The 23,770-nt window shown below is 40.5% G+C and overlaps 1 protein-coding gene across 1 annotated transcript in view; it reads left to right on the top strand.

Annotated features, from left to right (window-relative positions):
* Positions 1-8,975: 8,975 nt before the first annotated feature.
* The window catches only part of LOC309480365 (uncharacterized protein), a 70,009-nt gene continuing 55,214 nt past the window's right edge, over positions 8,976-23,770 (top strand). The window contains exon 1 of the mRNA XM_082144798.1: positions 8,976-9,369. The gene's annotated coding sequence lies outside the window, so the exon portion shown is untranslated. The remainder of the gene's footprint in view (positions 9,370-23,770) is intronic.

The raw sequence follows: 23,770 nt of genomic DNA, 5'->3' as shown, positions 1-23,770 counted from the left end.
AAAATCTAGTGTTTGTTATTTCGTTGTGTCCATTTTATTTTTAACTTAACTGAAGGGCCAAAATATAAAATGCCATAAAAAATATAAATAACTTAAATGTTACCAAATAAAAAATTACGAAGTGGGATGTTTTCCACATTCCCCCAAAAAATATTGCACAAAGTTGCTATGTCAATATAAAACAAAATACAATTTCCAGTGCAAAGTATTTGCTTAACAGTGCAAATATAAAAAAGCATTCAGAATGTTTCAAAACATACATTCATTAGTTGTTCAAGGTCAATGTCTCTGTTTTCAAGAACCCAGTTTAATGCTGCTCCTGGTCATGGATAACAGAAGGTTGTAGGCTTAACTAACACAGAGTCCATTACAGACAAGATGGCAAAAAGAGAAAAAGAAAGAAAGTAAACTCATTATACTGTCCAAAGTTTTATTTTCCATTATATTCCAACATGTTTGGAAGGTGCTGACATCCATGAAATGAGTCTTGTCTGACCATTTTTGGAATAAACTCAACTGTGTCTTAAACTTACAACTCTACCAAAATGACAGTCGCAGAATGAAGAAATAAAAGGGTTTTACTCTATCACAGTAACAGAATAAATGGGTTTATTTAGCAATGCACCTCCAACTGAAATTCAAAGTTCAATAACTGATAACTAAGTGCAAGCATGTAGAGTGCAAGAGAGTATAGTGCCCAACTGAGGCCAATTGATTCAAATCAAAATGTTGTGTTGTAGTGCAAAAATGTCAACATAAGGTGTAGATGTGGCCGGTACACATAAAAAAAGACTTCGCAAGAGATGCCAGGCAAGGAAACCTGAACTGATTGGACTTCCACCACTGCAAAGGATTTGTGTTTTTGGGTGAAGGCTGTTTCCCAATATATCTGAAAAAGTATTCTCGCACTGAATGCATGTTATCAGTTTCATCATCCTCACTGTCCTTCCGAGTCTGACCCCAGCAATGTCTCTAACATTGACACAGGGGCCTTTTCACTTGTGTCAGCAGAACTGCTGGATGTGACGTGCTGCTGTACAACATCAGACTTCTGCTTTTCTTCAAGAGCAAGATGTTGAATCTTCCCCTGCATTCTCAAGATGTCATCTGCAGATAAGACTTCCAGCCTGCGGAATCTGGGATCGAGAGCAGAAGCAATTAGGCTGGTATTTGAGGTGTCTTCAGTGAATTCAAGCTCATTTTGCCACTTTCAGTTATTTCATTTTCTGCAGCTTTCTGAAATGCCAGTATGTGGGGATTCTCAAATGAAGAAGTGGTCAGTGCACTTTTAAGAAGCCCTTTAATGAGTGGGGGTAGGCTAGAGAATGTCACATATGACTCCCCACTCAGGTACACTGCAGCACATTCAAAGGGTTTTAGAGCTCTCTCAAGCTCTTCCAGGAGGCTCCATTGTTCTGGCTTGAGGTCAAGGTAATGCTTTGATCTATTTGTGACCCCTGAGTCAGACAGACATGCCGTTACAGGTCATCTTTGCTCCAGCAGACGTCAGATCATATAATATGTGCTGTTCCACCTCACACTTACATCTTGAATGAGGCTGTTTTCTGGCTGTCCCATTTGTTTTTGCTTTACCTTCAGGCTATTGCTGGCAACCTCACTCTAGTCAAAGTGCTCCACCAGGGACCTTGCAGCGCCAATGGCCTTTTGAATATGGGTATTCTTCTTCAGAGCATGGTTCACAATTAGCTGCAGAGTGACCAGAGCAGCGGACGGAAGAGATCCCATGACTTTCTTCTAGGATTTTGAGGGCACATACAACGTTTGATGCATTGTCATGAACTATGGAGAGTATTTTATGCAGAGGGATTTCAAATTTGACAACTGCAGTTTCAATCCATGATGTGATATTTACGGCTTTGTGCCTCTCTTCAAGTGGCATGGTGGTCAAATTAAAGATCATGAGCTCCCATTCATCATTTATGAAGTGGCAGGTTAAGCCCAAGTATGCCTCTGTGGCCATACTTGTCCACACATCTGTTGTCAGACATATCATGGAGCTGCAGGACAAGGCATCTTTGGTTTTCTGAAATTCCACATCATATTTCCTCTCCATCATTTTGGTGAATCATGTGCGTTTGGGTTGGATGTAGCCAGGTTGGAATGTTGCCACCATGTTCTGGAATCCTTCACCTTCAACAATGGACAGTGGTCTCATATCTCTCACAATCATTTTCAGGACTCTGTCAGTGAGTACTGCTGCAGGTTGTGGCGTGCAGTCCTTCAGTCAGACTACTTTGCCTGCAACTGACAAAAAGAGGAGAAAAATACACAATTAGCCTACTGATGTAGAGAGCCCATTCCTAATATCCTGTCTGGGCATTCACCTTAACCTTTGCATCAATATCAGCCTACTTTTGTTAGAAGCTCATTAAGTAAACTGTTCAAAAACATTATGTATTAACAATCTAAGCATAAGTATCTGCATTTCCATTAGGCTATATCATATTAGTCAGAGTCATAATCTAATCCTCTATTAACAAACATGTATGTATTCATCACTGAAATTAGCTCTTTGTTCTGCCTTAAGTTAATACATTATTAGCTAACTATACATTTTTATATGTACATTTCTGAAATGCATAGCTGATAACATCACTCTGAATTGTAAAGTAGATACATGCATTTTCTGTAAAGCTGCTTTGAAACTATATGAATTGTGAAAAGCGCTATACAAATAAATTTGAATTTAATTTGAATTGAATTGAAAGAGTCTGGACTAGTGTCACGGGGTGACTATGTTCAGTGGGGGAGGAACGCACATGCCAGGGAATGGGTTTCCCTCTGGGAATGTTTTTAATGTAACACCCAGCAAAATGGCTGTTTCCTGTGCCTGGATGTAAATAGTGACAATCTAGCAATCTAATAGATAAATCAGCTTCAGGTGTTCGGCGGGAATAGTCTATGCTGGCGATTGGCCCACATGTGTGACGGGAGTGCTTTATATATTCATTGTTGCTGACAGTGAAAGGGCAGCAGACGCGGGGGAGAACGCGGCAGGAGACAAGGGAGAGACCGGCGCCCAGGAAGGGGCGCTCGGCCGACGATTTGATCGAGCACGTTTGTAACGCGAAACCGACGAGGATCTGAAACGAAGCCAGCATTCTGACGGAACTGGAATTCGCGATCACTACGGCTGCCGCCGTCGCGTGGACACGGCCCCGATTGTCGGGTTGAGAGGCGTGTGTGCCTGCTTCGTGGTTCAATGTAATGGGATGTGTGACTGCCTGTGACTCCCCTGACCTGTACGGTAGGGTGAGCTTTGCTCATATTCTGTTTTCTCTGCCAGTTGAAAAGGGATTCCCTCGGCCCGACTGTTCTACTGTTCTGCTGCTCTACTACCCTACTGTTGTACTGCTTTTCTTCTTTCAACACAGCAGCTAATCAGCCCAGCCCAACTTCAAGGAGATGTTTGCTTGGACACTGTTCAATTGCCTTGGTCACAGTGAGTTTACTGTTTTGAAGTGTCCTGTTCTTAAAGTGTTCACATTGGGAAGGTTGAAGTGTGTGCACGAGTGCTTTTACGGTTTTGGGTTGTTTGGTCTGCATCTACAGTTCCAGATAAACAGCCTCCTGAGTCCAGTGAAGAGCCTGCTAAAGCTGTGAGTTATACGTACCCTCCATTCTCTGTCCGAGTCCAGTGAAGAGCCTGCTAAAGCTGTGAGTTATACGTACCCGCCACTCTGTCTGAGTCCAGTGAAGAGCCTGCTGGAGCTGTGAGTTATACGTACCCACCACTCTCTGTCTGAGTCCAGTGAAAGAGCCTGCTGAAGCTGTGAGTTATACGTACCCGCCCCTCTCTGTCTGAGTCCAGTGAAGACCCTGCTAAAGCTGAGAGTTATACGTACCCGCCACTCTCTGTCTGAGTCCAGTGAAGAGCCTGCTAAAGCTGTGAGTTATACGTATCCGCCACTCTCTGTCTGAGTCCAGTGAAGAGCCTGCTGAAGCTGTGAGTTATACGTACCCGCCACTCTCTGTCTGAGTCCAGTGAAGAGCCTGCTGAAGCTGTGAGTTATACGTACCCGCCACTCTCTGTCTGAGTCCAGTGAAGAGCCTGCTGAAGCTGTGAGTTATACGTACCCGCCACTCTCTGTCTGAGTCCAGTGAAGAGCCTGCTAAAGCTGTGAGTTATATGTATCCGCCACTCTCTGTCTGAGTCCAGTGAAGAGCCTGCTAAAGCTGCGAGTTATACGTACCCGCCACTCTGTCTGAGTCCAGTGAAGAGCTTGCTAAAGCTGTGAAGTATACGTACCCTCCATTCTCTGCCTGAAGAGAGAACGAGGAACTGCTGGTCGATTCCTCCTGGGAGTAATTGCTCACTTTAAAGACTTTTAATCATTTAATAAATATAAAACCTTTTGAAGCTATTCTGTGTCCTGTTCTGACTTTGTGGGAATACGGTCTTGCTCCTCAGGGTGGTACGCAACTTAGGGGAGGCGGTTAGCGCCCCCCGCCTGTGACAATTGGCATAGTCGGCAGGATTCCGCCCTGGGTTTGAGCAACCGTAGACCTCCAAATGTCAGACGACGAAGCACCAGCAACATGCCCCCAAGTTATGCCGGTCTTAATGGGTGCCCCTTGGGCGCGGAGGTTCGGAGGACCAGGATCAGAGCTAAGTTTGCAGGGGTGGAAGTCGCGCACCGAGTGCCTGGCTTGCAGGGACTGAATGCGGGAGCAGTATGCCCGGCTAAAGGGAGGACGTGATGGTGGCCTGGAGGTTTGCGGCAAGTTTCAGATGGCTGATTCAAGAGCTGCCTGGATACACTGGAGACGTGACTTTGGAGGGTGTAGCGAGGAGATGACAGTAATTACGAGTGATTTGAGAGCTGGATTGCCTTGGGCCGTGGAAGACGGAATCTGATGAGAGCAAGAGAGATGACTTTGGGCTGGGACAAGCAAGTGCATGCTATTTTAAACAACTTCCATACTGGAGGTGTATTATTGTTCTGCTGCTCTACTGTATTAATACTGCCTCACTTGTGTTGTAGTAACGACCCGCTATCCCCACTGTGCCATTCCAGAGACTTTTTTTTCCATCCAGGTTCTAGGGACTAGAACTCAATAGTGGGGGAGGATGTCACGGGGTGACTATGTTCAGTGGGGGAGGAACGCACATGCCAGGGAATGGGTTTCCCTCTGGGAATGTTTTTAATGTAACACCCAGCAAAATGGCTGTTTCCTGTGCCTGGATGTAAATAGTGACAATCTAGCAATCTAATAGATAAATCAGCTTCAGGTGTTCGGCGGGAATAGTCTATGCTGGCGATTGGCCCACATGTGTGACGGGAGTGCTTTATATGTTCATTGTTGCTGACAGTGAAAGGGCAGCAGACGCGGGGGAGAACGCGGCAGGAGACGAGGGAGAGACCGGCGCCCAGGAAGGGGCGCTCGGCCGACGATTTGATCGAGCACGTTTGTAACGCGAAACCGACGAGGATCTGAAACGAAGCCAGCACTCTGACGGAACTGGAATTCGCGATCACTACGGCTGCCGCCGTCGCGTGGACACGGCCCCGATTGTCGGGTTGAGAGGCGTGTGTGCCTGCTTCGTGGTTCAATGTGATGGGATGTGTGACTGCCTGTGACTCCCCTGACCTGTACGGTAGGGTGAGCTTTGCTCATATTCTGTTTTCTCTGCCAGTTGAAAAGGGATTCCCTCGGCCCGACTGTTCTACTGTTCTGCTGCTCTACTACCCTACTGTTGTACTGCTTTTCTTCTTTCAACACAGCAGCTAATCAGCCCAGCCCAACTTCAAGGAGATGTTTGCTTGGACACTGTTCAATTGCCTTGGTCACAGTGAGTTTACTGTTTTGAAGTGTCCTGTTCTTAAAGTGTTCACATTGGGAAGGTTGAAGTGTGTGCACGAGTGCTTTGACGGTTTTGGATTGTTTGGTCTGCATCTACAGTTCCAGATAAACAGCCTCCTGAGTCCAGTGAAGAGCCTGCTAAAGCTGTGAGTTATACGTACCCTCCATTCTCTGTCCGAGTCCAGTGAAGAGCCTGCTAAAGCTGTGAGTTATACGTACCCGCCACTCTGTCTGAGTCCAGTGAAGAGCCTGCTGGAGCTGTGAGTTATACGTACCCACCACTCTCTGTCTGAGTCCAGTGAAAGAGCCTGCTGAAGCTGTGAGTTATACGTACCCGCCCCTCTCTGTCTGAGTCCAGTGAAGAGCCTGCTAAAGCTGTGAGTTATACGTACCCGCCACTCTCTGTCTGAGTCCAGTGAAGAGCCTGCTGAAGCTGTGAGTTATACGTATCCGCCACTCTCTGTCCGAGTCCAGTGAAGAGCCTGCTGAAGCTGTGAGTTATACGTACCCGCCACTCTGTGTCTGAGTCCAGTGAAGAGCCTGCTGAAGCTGTGAGTTATACGTACCCGCCACTCTCTGTCTGAGTCCAGTGAAGAGCCTGCTAAAGCTGTGAGTTATATGTATCCGCCACTCTCTGTCTGAGTCCAGTGAAGAGCCTGCTAAAGCTGTGAGTTATACGTACCCGCCACTCTGTCTGAGTCCAGTGAAGAGCTTGCTAAAGCTGTGAAGTATACGTACCCTCCATTCTCTGCCTGAAGAGAGAACGAGGAACTGCTGGTCGATTCCTCCTGGGAGTAATTGCTCACTTTAAAGACTTTTAATCATTTAATAAATATAAAACCTTTTGAAGCTATTCTGTGTCCTGTTCTGACTTTGTGGGAATACGGTCTTGCTCCTTAGGGTGGTACGCAACTTAGGGGAGGCGGTTAGCGCCCCCCGCCTGTGACACTAGCCTACTACGCTTAGCTTAGCTCCCCCCTAAGCTTAGCTCTGCCTAATAATGAATCGCGCTGAGAGCAGGCAGGCGCTTACACTTGCGTGCATGGCGGGGTTTAAAACATAAACATTACTGTCAAAGTCTAAGTAACCTGTTTAACATCCAAAGACAGTCATTGTATTTCTCAAGAGTTAATAAACAGTACAGACTAGTTCGCCGTTTCATTAATAATCATATACTTACATTGTCTTTTCCTTTTCTGTGGGCGCATCTTCAACAACTCCTATGCGTTTCCTTTTTAGGTGCTTGGGCATCATGGTTGTGCTCCCGTGATAAGCAAGTGAAGTTTGACAGAGTGTACAGACCACTCTTGTGTTACCAGTTGGCCTGAAATACTCCCATACTTTGGAAGCTGTTGGTCTAGTGCTAATTCTCGGACTTGATTCGGAGGACTCACCTGCCTCTGCCATTTTTTATATCAAAGCAGTGAAGGCGGGGGGAGGGGGAAGAAACATAGACAGTAAAAGAAATGGACACAGCAACCCCATTGGATTCAACAGAGAAAAGTGAAGCAAATTAGAAGCACTCACTTCCTGGGGGTCGAGCGTACTGCGCAGACTCAAACTCAGCTTGACGACGTAGATGTGACGTGGGCTACCCGTCTGTCTTCTAGTAGCTGTGCCAAGAGAAATCTGAATCATTCCCTTCCGAATCTTGCAGAGACGGAGAGCGTGAGTAGGAGCTGTCCATGTGCTAGGAACAGGAGAAACTTTATGACTCTCTATGGGCTTCTCCCTTGACTTTATCAGACTTTATGCCTCCACGTCCCCCCAATTGCCTGTGAGCTTTTCCTCCTGTCCATACGGTAATCTCTCTACTGTGCGACAGAGAGTCGCGTGGTAATGACGCAATCGTTAGCCTATTTTTACAAAAACGTGTTTCTACGGGGCCATAACGTAAGATACAAGGTAATGGAGCCTTTTATACATTGTCATGTTTCTTTAGAAATAAAAAAAATGGACAAATGGAGTCTTTAAAAGCCTCAGATGTAAAGTTATTCGCTGTTAAAGTGACGCCAAAATGAATGGGAGTCAATGGAATGCTAACAGCAGGTGATGGTTTGTTAGCCAATGGATGCCCCCATAAAAGGTACGCTTTCCGGGTGCTGGATTACCCCCTTGGATAAGCCCAAGCCACACGGATAGCATTAGCAACAAGCATGTTGCCGATACCCTGATAGCTTTTAGCATTAAAAAGGAACTTAGCTTCGTGAAGACTTTCAGAGATGAATGGAGAGATAATGCAGCGATGCGAGCAGCAATGCAGACTCAGGTCACTTCCAAATCAGGCAGCTTATAATCAATGCGGCGAATCTCATGTTCAAGTTCATGAATTTGAATGAATCTGAGGTGAAATCCTTGTGGGGAACGGATTCCTCTAGCTAAATTCCCGATTGCATGATTCCTTGTGAGATGATATGGTTTGCCTGCCAAATTTCGCCATTTAATGAGCTCCTGAGAAACGCGATAGCTGCTGATAATACTGAAGGAGCTTATATATGTATACAGTGATGGGCGTCATATTCCTATAGGTAGACGTGGATCAGCTGAGAGTCAGCTTGATCACAATTTTATTACGTTTATGCTTAAAACAAAGAGGAACTAGCCTATTTGCCAATGGGGTTGAAAAAAAAAAACTTAAGATATTCTGTATTTTATAGATATAGCAGCTGTATAGCAATACCATATAAACCAGTCAGAACACACTCTAGCATTGTGGTGGTACTCACATAAAAAATATATTTTTTTAACTACTTATTGATTTGTATGATTTTTAACATGATTACATATTTCAAGCATCTTCATCTGTGGGATTAACTAAATGTCTTACCTGCTAGACAAAACAACGCTTTAAATAGTGGATCACAACAAAACTAAAATGTTTTTTTAACTTGTAAATGTAGTCAGATAAGTATATAAATAGTTGGTGGTTAAATGTAAAACAGAGCATGCAGACAAACTGCAAGCTGGTGCATGTGGCACTGTAGCCAATGGTGTGAGCTGCTGGATGGAAGCATGTAGTTCAGCAGCCAATCAAAGCAGCCCTTGGCTGGGATGAGAAGGGGAAGTGGCCAATGGGGCACCGGCAGTGTCGGTACATTCCCCAGCTCTTAAGAGGTTAATGAGCAAAGCTGCTCGGCTTCCTGCCAGCACGTCCAGCAGCTCAGAGACGTTCCCACAATGAGTGAAAGCTGTATCACGACAGGACTGAGTCTAATTATACACCCACAGAGAGAGGGAGAAATAGGAGGGGGTCACAAAGGGCGAGCTGAAGTGTGTGAGTCTGTGCGTGTGTGCGTGAAGCCGAAAGAAAGCAGAGCGAGCTTTAGAGAGAGAGAGAGAGAGAGAGAGAGAGAGAGAGAGAGCGCTCACAGCGGGCGAGACAGAAATATACAGAAGATACAGCAAAAGAGTGACTAGGTGAGGACAAGATAAGGAAAAAGACATAGTTTACAGCATCATGCTGGATATTCCCTTCTGCTGTGCTACTGCTCCTTTCCCATGATCACTCAGTGTATTTCTCACCATAAACAGACACCCAAAGAGGTAGGACACTTTTGCATGTGTGTGCTCGTGTTGACAAGTGTGATAGAATAAGCGTTATTGAGTGCCTTCGAGACATACGGGAGTGTGTGAGGTATGTTGTGTGGGTGTTGTGTGGATATTCAAGCAATGACAAGACAATGTGTGACTCAAAGTGTGTTCTTCAAAGTCACCAGCTTTACGTGAAACGTGCAAAGACAGGGTTTGTAACTTACCACATTTTGAGGATAGCGTTGAAACTGTTGGAAAGAGGCAGATAAAGGAAGCTGATAGGGCCTCAGCTGCTGTCAAACAAGGCATGACTGATCGTCTTTTGTGTTTTACACTTCTGAACTGTCAAAGTGAAACCTGCAGTTGTTATATTATGAAGCATTATCTACCAATTTCTGACCTTTTAAATGACTATCTCTGTTATAATTTCATGTAGCAGAGCTGATTCAGGCATATTTTTTTATTTAAAATCCAGAACCAACCTTTGTCAGGTATTAAAAAAGGAAACTGACAAAACATATATATATATATTTTTTTTTTTACAGTAATGCAGTTTGTAGTCATGTTTAATTTTTTTTATTACACTTGTAAGACTTTTACTGGAGATTATTTAATTGCACGGTATAACATGAATACAATTTTTCATAGTGAATTGTTGACAGTGAAAGCCATGTGTATAGTATATACCATCAGATCTTCAAATCCGATTTTTTATATTGAGATTTTATATTTTTGAAATATAGGAATATGAAATGCAAACCCATATTCATGATAATATATGTATGGTTTAAGATCTTCTGTCACTGTCAGTGATTCTCAGATGGCTGCTGCCTCTTTAAGATGTCTATTTTTACAGTAGCATTCACACACGTGTGTGTGTGTGTGTGTGTGTGTGTGTGTGTGTGTGTGTGTGTGTGTGTGTGTGTGTGTGTGTGTGTGTGTGTGTGTGTGTGTGTGTGTGTGTGTGTGTGTGTGTGTGACTGTGAGGTGGAGGCAGAGAGCAGGAGTGAGTCTGTGGGTGTGTGAATAGAGTAATTTTGCTGGTTTGTGCTTCTCCATGACAGACTTAGGCTTAGAAATGTCGGCTGGTTAGTTAATCGCTCATTCTGCTTGTTAGTTCAGTCTCTTGACTAATGTCTCCCTCACAAAAGAACGCACAATGTTATTTTAATGTGTTTTGTCTTGTTTTCCTGTAAAAATATATAAAAACATCCTTAAAATTAGACTGTATAAAATTTGTTGATAGAGAATCTTGAATTAAATTTTAATTAAATTAAAATTAAGTTTAATTTAGTTGATAACTCAGTAGACTTTTAGCACAAATTTAATTCAGTTAGTAAGCTGATGAATGCAGGAATTGTATGCAATTAATCCCATAATTTTATTTTATACTGTACGTAGCTGGTTTTGAGATAATAGTCTTATTTCATCAGACGGACAAATGCTCGTATACAAACAAGTGTGATTGTTTTAGAATAGTGACTCATTTATCACTGATGTGAATCCTCCATATTGTTTTATTTATTTTTATTCCATTCGTTTCACACATTAATTTACTCATCCGTTCACCCGTTCATTTATTCATTCATTACTCACACATGCATTACAAGTCTACCAAATATTCACAGATTATATTAAAAAAAATGTATGTATGAACAAAATGTGACGAGATTTCTCGTCGAGTGAAAAGCTCTCTCGCGATATAGCCATGACGAAGCGTGAAGGTGAAATGAGCAAATGCCACCGCTACATTTTCATTACATTGGGCACCGCCTCCACTGTCATTTTGCTGTTTATAAAAATAAAAACCATTGTAAACTATTGTAAACGTCTGCTCTGCTCATCCAGCACGAGTTGCAGTCATACACACACACACGCAGTGCAGCAGGAATCACAGTTCACTGATTCGTTGCACAACAGCATCTGACAAACGTCTTAGGGGCGATTCACACAGAACGCGTTTTTCCCATTCAGTTCCCATTCAGTTCGCTACTTTTCTATTGTTTTTCTATGTAAACTCGCTAGACGGGTGTGTATAATGTTGCACTCGCGTCTTGCATCTTTTGCAGCGTCTTGCGCATGACCGCATTCTAAAAAACGTAGCGCTCAAGTTAAAATCAGTTCAACTTTTAAAAGACGCGTCTCGAGACCATGCGTTTTCCCCATTCAGTCTCGCGCTAAATTACAAAGCAAAAACACGTCCTGTGTGAACGGCCCCTTATCTTGTATGCGCTCTCAGCACCGCCACTATGCAGTACACACAATCACGAATTTGAAAGTGAAAGTAAAACCATACCTGTGAACACTGGGATTTGAAAATAAGGGACATTTTCAGGGTCACCCCAACGTTTTCCCCCTCAAAGTACTTCAGCGGAAATCTGCCCTGCAGCCGATTCTAAGATTGTATTGGTCATGTGAATCACAGTACTGATCGCCTACACCAAACACTGATCCCTAAACCTACACGTCATTGTAACCTTAACCTTAACCAATGAAATTAGCTGCAGGGCTGGATTTCCGCCTAACTGGTTTGCGCCCAGTGGGATTATTATTTAAAAATAATACGGGAGAAATACAGGAAAATATTTAAACGGGATGATAGTGGGATAGCAAGGTAAAATACGGGAGAATCCCGGGAAAAACAGGAGGGTTGAAAAACACGGGCTCCTAATGCGCGCAAATTAGGCTGCATACAATACCCTGTCTCCCTGTATCAAACCTGTCTCCCTGTATCAAACCCGTCTCTCTGTATCAAACCTGTCTCTGGACTGTGTAGTTGTTGCTCTGCTCTCTGTTTGCACTTACTGAGAGAGTACTTTAATCATGGTTGCACTTATTGTTTGCACTTAGTAAGACTAAGAAAAAAACATTACTTATTTTTGTTATTTATACTGTTTTTATTTCCATGTTCAATTTGTGGAAAATAGTTCCATTAGGAGGTCCCACACAGCCTCAGTCTCGACTAACGTCGACTGTAGACGAGACCCAGAGAAACTAATGTCGACTGTAGACGAGACCCAGAGAAACTAACGTCGACTCTAGACGAGACCCAGAGAAACTAACATAGACTCTAGACGAGACCCAGAGAAACTAACGTCGACTGTCGACGAGACCCAGAGAAACTAACGTCGACTCTAGACGAGACCCAGAGAAACTAACGTCGACTGTAGACGAGACCCAGAGAAACTAATGTCGACTCTAGACGAGACCCAGAGAAACTAACGTCGACTGTCGACGAGACCCAGAGAAACTAACGTCGACTGTAGACGAGACCCAGAGAAACTAACGTCGACTGTAGACGAGACCCAGAGAAACTGACGTCGACTGTAGACGTTCGGGGACGTCGATTGTAGACGAGACCCAGGTAGACTTAGGTCAGGTGTGAAACAGAGAAAAATCTACCACAGGTCTGAAGAGACTCATGTGAAATCATACTTGAGAGAAGCCAGTCAGTTGAGTTTGTGGCAAAACCTTTTACAGTGCTTGTATATTGTTATCTTTCAATGCATTTGATAATTCATACCTATAAAGTAGAACTGAAATGACATTCATTATAAGATTATTAGTTAAAACATTTCAAAATGCACCTGCAGACTCTTTTTCCAGTCATGAATTTTGTCATTGAGGATTTCTATAAACTATTTAGCAAAAATCTTATCGTCTCGTTCTCGTGAACACAATCTCGTGCCTCGTCTTGTGAGATAAGTGTCTCGCCACACCCCTAAAAACAACAACTAAAAGTTGTATATGAATGAAACTGTAAATAAAGTACCATATGTTGAACTACCAATGTCATCAGGAGAGAATTCAAAATCACAGTAGACAAGGAAAACATAAAATTTTCAACAAAAAACCAAATGAATGAATTCAGTTCATTCCAATCCAGTGGGTGCATGCAGGCAAAGGCACAAGTCTGTCTGTAATCATTTGTTCCACATGTAGCAATGCACATTATGTGTTCATCATGTTAAGAGTGTGACAGCAGTAAGGCCACAATGGCATCATGTTCCACTCTAATGTACTCATTTTGGCTAATCAAGACAGGATGTTGTGTGTGTGTGTTTAAGGCACGTGCTAGCCTCAATGATGAAGATCTACAGAGATCAGGATTTCTGTAAGAGCATCACTGATCTTATACAGCACTGCCCAGTAATCCTGTTTGACCTGAACTTCCAGAGGTTTACATACTAAAACTCTATTCAATAATCTCACCTATATTTTACAATTTCAGAAAAAAAAAGAGGAAAATCCTCCACGTCACAATTAAAGTAACAATTATTAGAGCTTCTAAAATTTATTTTCCAATAAAATGTCAAATTATACCCAATTGTTGAAAAGGTGCGTCATCCATTCATCATTAAAGTAATCCATACGGCCCCAGGGGGTTAATAAAGACTTCTGAAGCAAAGCGATGGAGTTTAAGAAAAATATCCATATCTAAAACTTTACAAACTAAAATAACTAGCTTCCGGCAGACAGCCTACGCAAGTCGACTTACGCCAAAAAAAGAGTAACCCTTGACCCAATGTTGGAGTAGCGTAACTTTGCCGTCTCTCGCGGTTCAAGCAAATAGGGCTGTGCAACAAACTCAAGCTCCTCTTCTCTTACATCGAAATCCTTCAACATTTCTCTTTAAACATTCTTGTTTTAAACTTCTAATTCGTGACCGGTGTTTTGTTTTGCTCAATGCGTCGGGGTCAAGGGTTACTCTTTTGTCGAAAATCGATGCGTACGGCCATCTGTCAGAAACACACCTCTTCTCTTCAGAAGGCATTCATTAACCCTCTGAGGTCTGAGCTGTTTTCTGGGCCTGGAGGTGTTCTGACATGCTCTGACATTTGTGTTTTTTTCTGTTACTAGTGACATTTTCATGGCTAAAGTCTAATTACACTGTATTCAGCACAAACTCTGCTACAATAATATATCAGCAGCATGTATGTAAAAGTTTGTAGTTTTGAGATAATGACATTTATGCGTGGTTTGTGAAAATACAAAAACAAATTGTCACTGAAATAAGGCCATGAAACCCATACTGATTATTTCTTCACAAGACTTTTGAAAATTGTATCACGTAGCCTAGAATATTTGCTCCAAAACTATGTGAAAATCACCCTGACTGCTCATTCAGATAAGACAATATATTGATTTAAAATTTCTAAGACGTGTTTTGTGTGACAAAGCCATATTCGAAGAGGCGTGATCATCTCATGAATATGTAAGCTTTTACACCTGAGAAAGACAAAGACACTCCCCTAACTGCCCTATTAGGAGCGATCAGGCCCTGTCATTCAGAGCAACCTTGCACAAAGAATGAGGAGATTTAAAAAAGAATGGCTTTTAGATTGTTTGGATTTATTTACAACACAACATAATCCAAAAATACACAACAAATGACAAAAGAGCACATTGAAAACAATGATCCAAAGACAGAGACCTTTGTGCCATTCCTAAAAACATTGTACATACCTTTCATTTCCAAGGTGTTTGATTTTCACTTTACCATGTTCATGTACAGAGACTCATGTGAATGTTGAAGTCAGCAGGACTCAGTTGCATCTGGTCCCTGAAAGAAAAGAAAAAAGTGAACATACTGGTATCAAGAGAAACTAGGCCTGCACGATTTTGGGAATACATTTTAGATTTTTCTGGTTAAAATGGCTTTTTAAAATTCACAGAATACACACACACACACACACACACACACACACACACACACACACACACACACACACACACACACACACACACACACACACACACACAAATGTTTCCAACAATATATAATATAAAGAACACCATATTTGTTGTGCCTTGTAGGCATAAGCTATGTGCAGTACTGCATAAAATAATTTTATTTTACAAAGCAGCCTATAAATCTTCCAAAAGATTTCAGTAACAATGCTAGAGAAAAATATATTGATTATCTTATGTTACTTCAAATGTTTCCATTCGTTATGATGATATGAAATGAGATAATAGTAAAAACATAAAGCCTAATGTTTGGTGCATTTTTCCTTTCAAACGCAATCGCGCTCCAAAATATGATACATTCAAATGCCATCGCGCTCCAAAATATTAAACATTATGGTTATACATATCTATGTTTGAGCAGATATCCACAAACACGGGTCTAAATAGTATAATATTCACCATATATCTAGCAACAGTTCAACAGCAATGTGAAGTTTATGCAACAATACCATAAACTAATAAGTAAGAATTTCTTACCTTACATCTTTCTTGTCTTCAAATCGCGTTCTTCTTCTTCTGAGTTAAATCCAATGTAAGCTCAGACGTGTCTTCCAAACTCGACGAAAAGCAGAGACTTGTGAAGTGTTTTGGTGTTTTGTGTTTGAGGTAACGAGGGCGTTCGCGTTCCATGTGGAGATTTGCATGTGACTCTCTTTTGCGCGAGTGGGCGTGTCGAATTAAAAAGTAATTAGCAAGCGTTTGAGATACTGGACATCCTGTTGGTTTTATACAAATTACTTAAACAGAGAATATTTGTTTTCAGTTTGAATCCGATCATTTAAAAGTACACACTTAAATGTGTATAAAGGTATATGGCTCATAAATGTGTGACAAGTATTCGCTGAGTTTTGTTTCAGTTTATAGACGTGCTCAAGAAAAAAAAGTTCACCGCGACGGAGAGGCAGAACGCACACCCTGTTTATTTTCTTTATTTTACAAAAGCACAATGTTTTGATTTGATTGTAAGTGGACACATACAAAAGTAGAAATATCACAGATTCTTTTTTTATATTTCTTTTTTCTGTATAACCATAAATGACGGAGTAATTTAAGTTTATTGTACTACAATGTGAAGAAAATCCAGCAAAACGCGGGGGCGCGTTTTCCGACCTCAGAGGGTTAACCCCCGCAGAGCCGTGAGGATATATTTTATGATGGATGGATGCACTTTCTTGGGCTTCAAAATCTCCATTCACTCCCATTATAAAGCTTGGAAGAGCCAGGACAATTTTTTATATAATTTTCATTTTTGGGTGAACTATCTCTTTAAGTTTTTCATATGCTGTTATTCTCGTCTTTAACCAGTCGGGTTAGGGTTAGGGTTAGGGTTAACCCTAACCAGATGCTTGTTACACATCTTTGGACATTCATAGCCGTCTTACTATCATCAGCTAATCAGATGCTGTCTTACTGGTGTTCAGCCAATCAGATGCTGTCTTACTGGTGTTCAGCCAATCAGATGCTTGGCCTTCCTCCATGTGTATGATTCCACTCATGTGTGTCATCAATTCTCAACATACAGTATAAGCAACTGAAATTAGCATTGGCTTCTTTTCAAAGCATCAGGAATGATGTGTGTGTGTATCCACCTCCAATTGCTGTGTTCGAAATTGCTCTCCATCTCTTATATAGTGCACTATGCAGGGTGTCGGCCATTTTGTAGTGGTGTCCAAATTGGTGTCCGAGTGAATAGCTTAGTTCCCCACATTTGTCACATCGTTTATACCCATAATACACTCGGATTATGATTGCATATGGCAGGGAACGGCAACTGGCGGCCCGCGGGCCAAAACTGGCCCGCCAGCAATATTTTCTGGCCCGCCGGATTATTTTGGTAGTCCTAAATGCTGCACAAAACTCTTCCACTACTTGAGAAAAGCCGTAGTCGCGCGGCGATTTCACCGCCGCATACTGTGTGAAACGCCCATAGGGAATCATGCGACGCAGGATTACATAAAGTATAACTGTGCGTTCACACCGGACGCGAATAGCGCGTCAAATTCGCGCCTGCCGCGTCTAGTTATACGCTTGACCACTTTGTGTCCATTCGCGCGTCAAAAGACGTTAGCGGTCAGAACTGTGGTGTACTTTGGACGGAGCGGGCGGTCTGACTGACAATAGCCCACTCGCACTCCCGACATCTTTTGACAGCGTATCCGCACTTAATTCTGACCGCCTGTACACCTATCTCTGAGGAGCTGTTTGGTACTGAAACCATTGTCAGTCAACAACATTCTTTTTTTGCAAGGATGTTTGAAATAGTTCGGCAGAAAATAGCCTACTTCATTTCGTCAGTAGGGCAATATGATTTTTGTTTATGTTGCTTAGAAATTTGAGTGAAAGGCTTTGTCCTATTTAATTTGTTATATATTTCTTATTTTTTTCTGTGGCATTTTTTTTCTCTGCTGACAGTACAATGTTAAAATAGCCTACTATTTATATTGACACGAACACAATTTTTGTATAGCATTTATAATTATTATAGGCTACTTAATCTCCTTCTTTCCGTTAGAGACATTTGAATGTGAGATTATGGAAACGAGATCTAAATTTTGTGGACCCGTCAGGTCGGGAAATAAAGCGGGTGAACACCGAGTATATTTTAAGCGGTTGCTGAATAGAACCTTGTGGGAGCGGGACGGAAAAAAAACAGTCTCGCGCAGACCTCCTTAAACCTTAGGTGTGTATGTGTGTGTCCCCGAATAAATAATAATAATAAAAAAGGAATAAAGTTCAAAAGTCGGACTGTACGGAATGAGGCATGATTGCTATTCACACCTTTATTAAAATGGCTGTAATCTGTTACCACAATAGTACTTGATCTGTTTAAAATGATTTCCTTGATATATGCATAAGGTGTTAAATTTAAAATTTAAAATCAAAATTAAAATTTGTCTAATCCAGTAATTCTTTTTTTCTATTTTTGATCTGAGCACAATCAGAAAATCAGAAAACCCGTCCTTATTGTTTTTTTTTCCATTTCAGTTCAGGAAATAAATAATGGAAAAACAAGTCATTTTTCATCTTTTTATTTTTGGTTTTAATTTGAAAAAAAAAGATTGAATGAATGATCCACGGACGGTGACGGACACATCATTTTCCACAATTATAGGCCTATATAAGAGTATTTAATTTGTATCCATAGGCCTACTCCGTGTAGCTGGCCCGCCATCTACTGGCTAAAAAAAATATTGGCCCGCGGCCAAAGTTACTTGCCGACCCCTGGCATATGGGATGTACACTCACTGAAGTACGATTTCCCAAATCCAATGCTGAGAGGACTGGCGAGTTGGAAGAGAAAGCGTAGTTTAAACGAGATGATGTTCCTTATTCCTACTTTTAACATTTACTGTATCTCACGCTGGCTCCAGTTTATCTTTTTTTTTCATGAATCATTACTTGATTTTACTTAAACTTATTAATATAGAGAGAGTCAATATTAAATAGATTCATTTCTAATTTAAATTAAATTTTACAGATAAGGTTATAATGATTGTTTTTTTTTAAGGCATTATTAAACTCAGATTAATGTGTAAAGTGTTTCCTTTAATTCAGTGCAATGGCATTATTATTCATTCACAAGACTGCATTTTTTTGAGGATTCAAGCATATTCATATCTCAATTATTCTAATGTATTCATATAATCATAACAGTTGTCTGAGGGCACTGGTCCCTTTATCATATATTACCTGAGTACAATACACTGCTTGGACAGGAGAGTTTCAAGATACTAAAAACATTAAATACATGCAATGTAGATGTTACCATTCAGTTCAGCTTAGTTTTTAGACTTTTTAGTTTGTTCTCATTTGTCATACGTCTTCTTTGTTCAGATTCCCACCAATCGTTTGTCTCCTTGACTCCCGTCATTATTAGTTTGTTTGTTTCATCTGTGTTTGATTAATTATCTTGTTCGAGTTTGCTATTTATAGAACACCTTCTCCTGCACTCATTGTCCGGCCACCGCTAAACCTATGCGTGTGTATTCTACTACCAGTATGGATCGCTGACTGTTTGTATTATAAGTAAATTGTGTGTTGGAACTGTGTCTTCGTCTGCCTGCCTGCACGCACTCGTAACAGATGACTGGAGCACTACAACTGCCTTTAAGAGAGCAATTTATTGCAGTGGCTCAGGAGAGCCGCTATTTTTCTATCCTTCACTGCTGGGTTTTTCGTCTTGCCAATCAGAGCACAGCCAGACCCAGAGCCAGATTTACCACCTAAGGCCGCGGAGGGATACTCGCCGTGATGAGTGAGCCAGAGCCAGAGGACAGCGCTCACCATCGCCCCGGAAGTGAAGCCCCCGAGCGAGTATGACCAGGGGTGTGAGCCCGCGACACCAGCGGCCGAGGGATGAACTTCAGAGATATCAACTCCCACCCTAGCCCACCCAGCATCTAATTCTTCATCGCTGTTTAACCCTCTGGGGCCTAAGGTGTTTTTGGGGTCCTGACATGTGTCCTTTTTTCAGTTATAAACATATTAATGGCAAATGTGTCATTACACTATATTTAGCACAAACAGGGCTACCATAATATGTGAGCAACATGTATGTACATGTTTGTATTTTTGAGAGAATAATGTTTATGCATGGTTATTGAAAAAATAAAAAATTAAAGTTTCTGAAATAAGGCCACAAAACACATACTAAATATGTATCCACAAGACTTTTGACTAATGGATGTTGTCGCCTAGAGTTTTCAAAATGATCTGAAAATCTGCCTAACCATTCACATAAAATAATACATTGATTTAAACTTTGTTAGACACTTTTTGTTTGGAGAGTCAATATGCGTGGGGGCGTGAATGATCATGAATAATGCTCTGATTCACACCTGAGAAGAAAATGACCCGCATAATGAGCCTTTCATTCAGGTGTGTCACTGAGAGGGAACTACTAGAAAGAATGTGAGGACAAAAGAAATATATATATATTTCTTTTGTCCTCACATTCTTTCTAGTAGTTCCCTCTCAGTGACACACCTGAATGAAATGCTCATTATGCGGGTCATTGTGCGGGTCATATATATTGCTTTTTATATATTATAACAATATAATACAAATCAAAATCAAAAGCACATTTTTAGTACATAGTCATACCTGGAAACAAATCCTGTTCAAATAGGTTATATGGGCAATTCTACAGAATTGGTTCAAAGTTAGAGTTGGAAACATTATTTTTTTGTCTTTTTCCACAAATTTTGCATGCATGCAAATTGTATAATATCCAAGGTAAACATTTCTAGTAATTGTGCAGTTAATTCTGTCATACTGTATTTTCAGAAAGTTTTGAAATATATCCTCTCCCCGAATGTGTCACTAATTAAAAAACAATAATAAATAATTTAATGAGAAGCTATTTTTGCTATTTTATTAAAAAGTTATCACATGTCAATTAACAACAATTCCAATTTTAACAATATTTCAAGTGTAATCTTTCTTTTTAAAAAGTATACATTTTATCATACGTATTTCAAAGTTAAGGATTCATTAGTTTGAATATAGCCTTCATTGGAACAAACACTATAATAACATCTTAGCTGATGACTTTATATTTGACAAAACATAGTATATATTTAACATATGAGCAGAAATTGGCGAACAAAAGCTTATTTGATGTGGCAGTAGTCTATTTTACAGTAAAAACTTTATTATCTATCCAAAACTAGTCAACGAAATGTTGTCTTTCACATTTCGCCTGTAATATATCGTTTTTATGATATATTAGGGCATATAAATGTTAATTTGCAGTTTAATACGTTGCTTATACAAAGACATTTTATTTCAACATATTTCAGTCGATTTTTACTCATCTCAGTATAGCAATATAGTTTGGTAAAAGCTAAACTAGTTGATGTGTTCATGTCAAAATAACGTTTACTAATGTAACGAGTGTGAATGAATGGCACAGATGCACGCCGTTGTCTTTTTGCGGTTTACAGACACTATTCCACATCGCGATTAGAACAAAGCACTTAAAGGGATAGTTCACTTTGAAATTAAATTTTGGTATGTTTTAGCTTACCTCAAGGGCATCCAAGATGTAGGTGTCTTTTTTTCCGCAGTAGTTTCAATTTTGATATTTTTAGGTCAAACCGTTCTTGTCTGTCAGTCATATAATGCAGGTCTATGGTCACTGTCTCAAAACACAAGCACAGAGTCCAAATTAAAACAATTCCCCATCATCCAAATTAAACAATTCCTCATCGTAAGTACACATTGATGGCCCAAGACACGAAACGAGCGGTTTGTGTGAGAAAACGAACAGTATTTATATCGTTTTTACCTCTTGAACACAGCTTCGTCCCAATGATCTGAGAGCGCGGGCGGGTATAGATATATACACTAGATGTCGCATTGGCTACTGCGAAACCGTAGCCAATGCAACATCTAGTGTATATATCTATACCCGCCCGCGCTCTCAGATCATTTGGACGTAGCTGTTTGAACGGTTTGACCTAAAAATATCAAAATTGAAACTACTGCGGAAAAAAAGACACCTACATCTTGGATGCCCTTGAGGTAAGCTAAAACATACCAAAATTTAATTTCAAAGTGAACTATCCCTTTAAGAATAAAGAACTTACTATTCAGAATCCTCAGATGGATCCGTTGCTCCTCTAAGTGAAACTAAACCGCACTTCTGAGGTAAATTTTCCAGGGTTATTATTGATAGCTTTATTCCTCACAGCATCGCAAGACGACGTAAAGTACATGTATCGGACTAAACTTGATGAGTGTTATCCAGCTGATGTGGGTGTTCACAGGTTTGCATGGATCACCTCAGATCATTTGCGTTTGAATAGCGCTCTCAGTAGGCGTGTTCACATTATTAGATAATGAGCTGAAATGAGAATGACTGACATCTCTCTCTTTTCATACAGATTACATAAATAGAGAATATTTGTTTTCATTTTGAATTAGATAATTTAAAAGTACACACTTTAATGATTATAAAGATATATATCTCATGCCTGGGTGAATAGTATTCGCTGAGTTTTAAGTTTATAGATGTATTCCAGAAAAAGAGTTCACTGAGACGGAGAGGCAGAAAGCACACCCTGTTTACATTTACATTTATTCATTTAGCTGACGCTTTTATCCAAAGCGACTTACAATTGCTATATATGTCAGAGGTCGCACGCCTCTGGATCAACTAGGGGTTAAGTGTCTTGTCTCACAGTGGATTCGAACCCGGGTCTCTCACACCAAAGGCATGTGTCTTATCCATTGCACCACCATCACTGTTTATTTTCTTTATTTTACAAAAGCACAATGTTGTGTTTCAATTGTAAATGGACACATAGATTAGCAAAAGTCAAGGTGCTAAATTTGAAATTGCAGTGACAGATTTGAGAAGTTGCAAGTGCCTATTTGAGGTTGTACTGTGAATATGAAGATTAAATGCAAATATATATTACAAGTTTATGTCTGTCATTGTATTTCTGTGAATGGCATTTTACACATTTGTGACTACTTATCTGCAGCTTCAAATTCAGAATACAGGTTTGCTAGTAGGCTACTCGCGCACTCTCTGAGAGATAGTTTCTCTGCGTGCATACATACAGTAAAGCCGCCTCACAAACAGCTCACGAGTAACGACAGTTATTTTTCGTGGATTACATTGCTTTAACGAGGGGAAAAAACGCAAAATTGTGTCAAAATTCCAGTCTTGGTAACTATACTCGTAAACAGTCGGTTATGTATAAAACGCATGTGACAGTGTGACAGACAGTATAATGAAACAGTAATGGATCCGTGCACTAGCAGTAAAAGTGACAGCCATATGTGTCTGTCATTTATGTTGTCGTTGCTTTAATTGTAAGGAATGAGAATTAATAGCATATGTATTTAATTTAGTCAGGAGTCAGAACTAAAAGACTATGGTGTTATTTTTAAGTAATTAAAAAAAAACTTTTTTCTTTATTTGTATCTTTATTATTTTGTATACATTTTTGCTACTTTTTTCAATTTAATTCAAAGATTGAAATCAAGCTTCCTGTGTTGTGTAAACTCTTAACAACAAAATTTCCCCATTGTAAAAACACAAACAGTAAGCAAACATTTAAGTGAGAAATGTAATAAGAAAAATTTTCTAAAAAATGTCTATATCGTCACAAATATTCTTGAAATATCGTGATATAATTTTGAGGCTATGTCGCCACACCCCTACTGACAAACCAAAGTAATTTGATGGAATGAATACGTGAAGCCACAAGGCTGGCAAAAAGGTATGTATGATTACAATATAAAGTAATTATAATAATTATGAATATTCATTTCTAAAATAAGGTACATGTAAGATAAATGTACATGTTTAATGAAGCTGTTTCTGCGACATCTATAGATCTCCGATAGAATACGCCAGCGTCCAAACTCACTTACTCATTTCATTCACTTATTTCCCATACAGTGGACTCAAATGTGATTTTCTGTTTAGGGAATAGTGAATAAGTGAACAAGTGAGTGATTTCGGAGACAGTATATGTTGCATGAACAGTTACTCAGAGCTCCACTTTCAGTGAATAAATAATGATAAAAAAATTCCATAAAGGCTTGTGTCTTAAAATGTCAGTCTTAAACATCAAACCTTAATCAGCAGCAGTCCAGGATGAAATTAGGCAACTCGTGAAAGTGGCTTAGATGCGGCAGCCCTATT

Source organism: Leuciscus leuciscus, assembly GCF_965113295.1.
Source record: "Leuciscus leuciscus genome assembly, chromosome: 18".
Lineage (NCBI taxonomy): Eukaryota > Metazoa > Chordata > Actinopteri > Cypriniformes > Leuciscidae > Leuciscus > Leuciscus leuciscus.
This window is presented reverse-complemented; position numbering and strand designations above follow the sequence as displayed.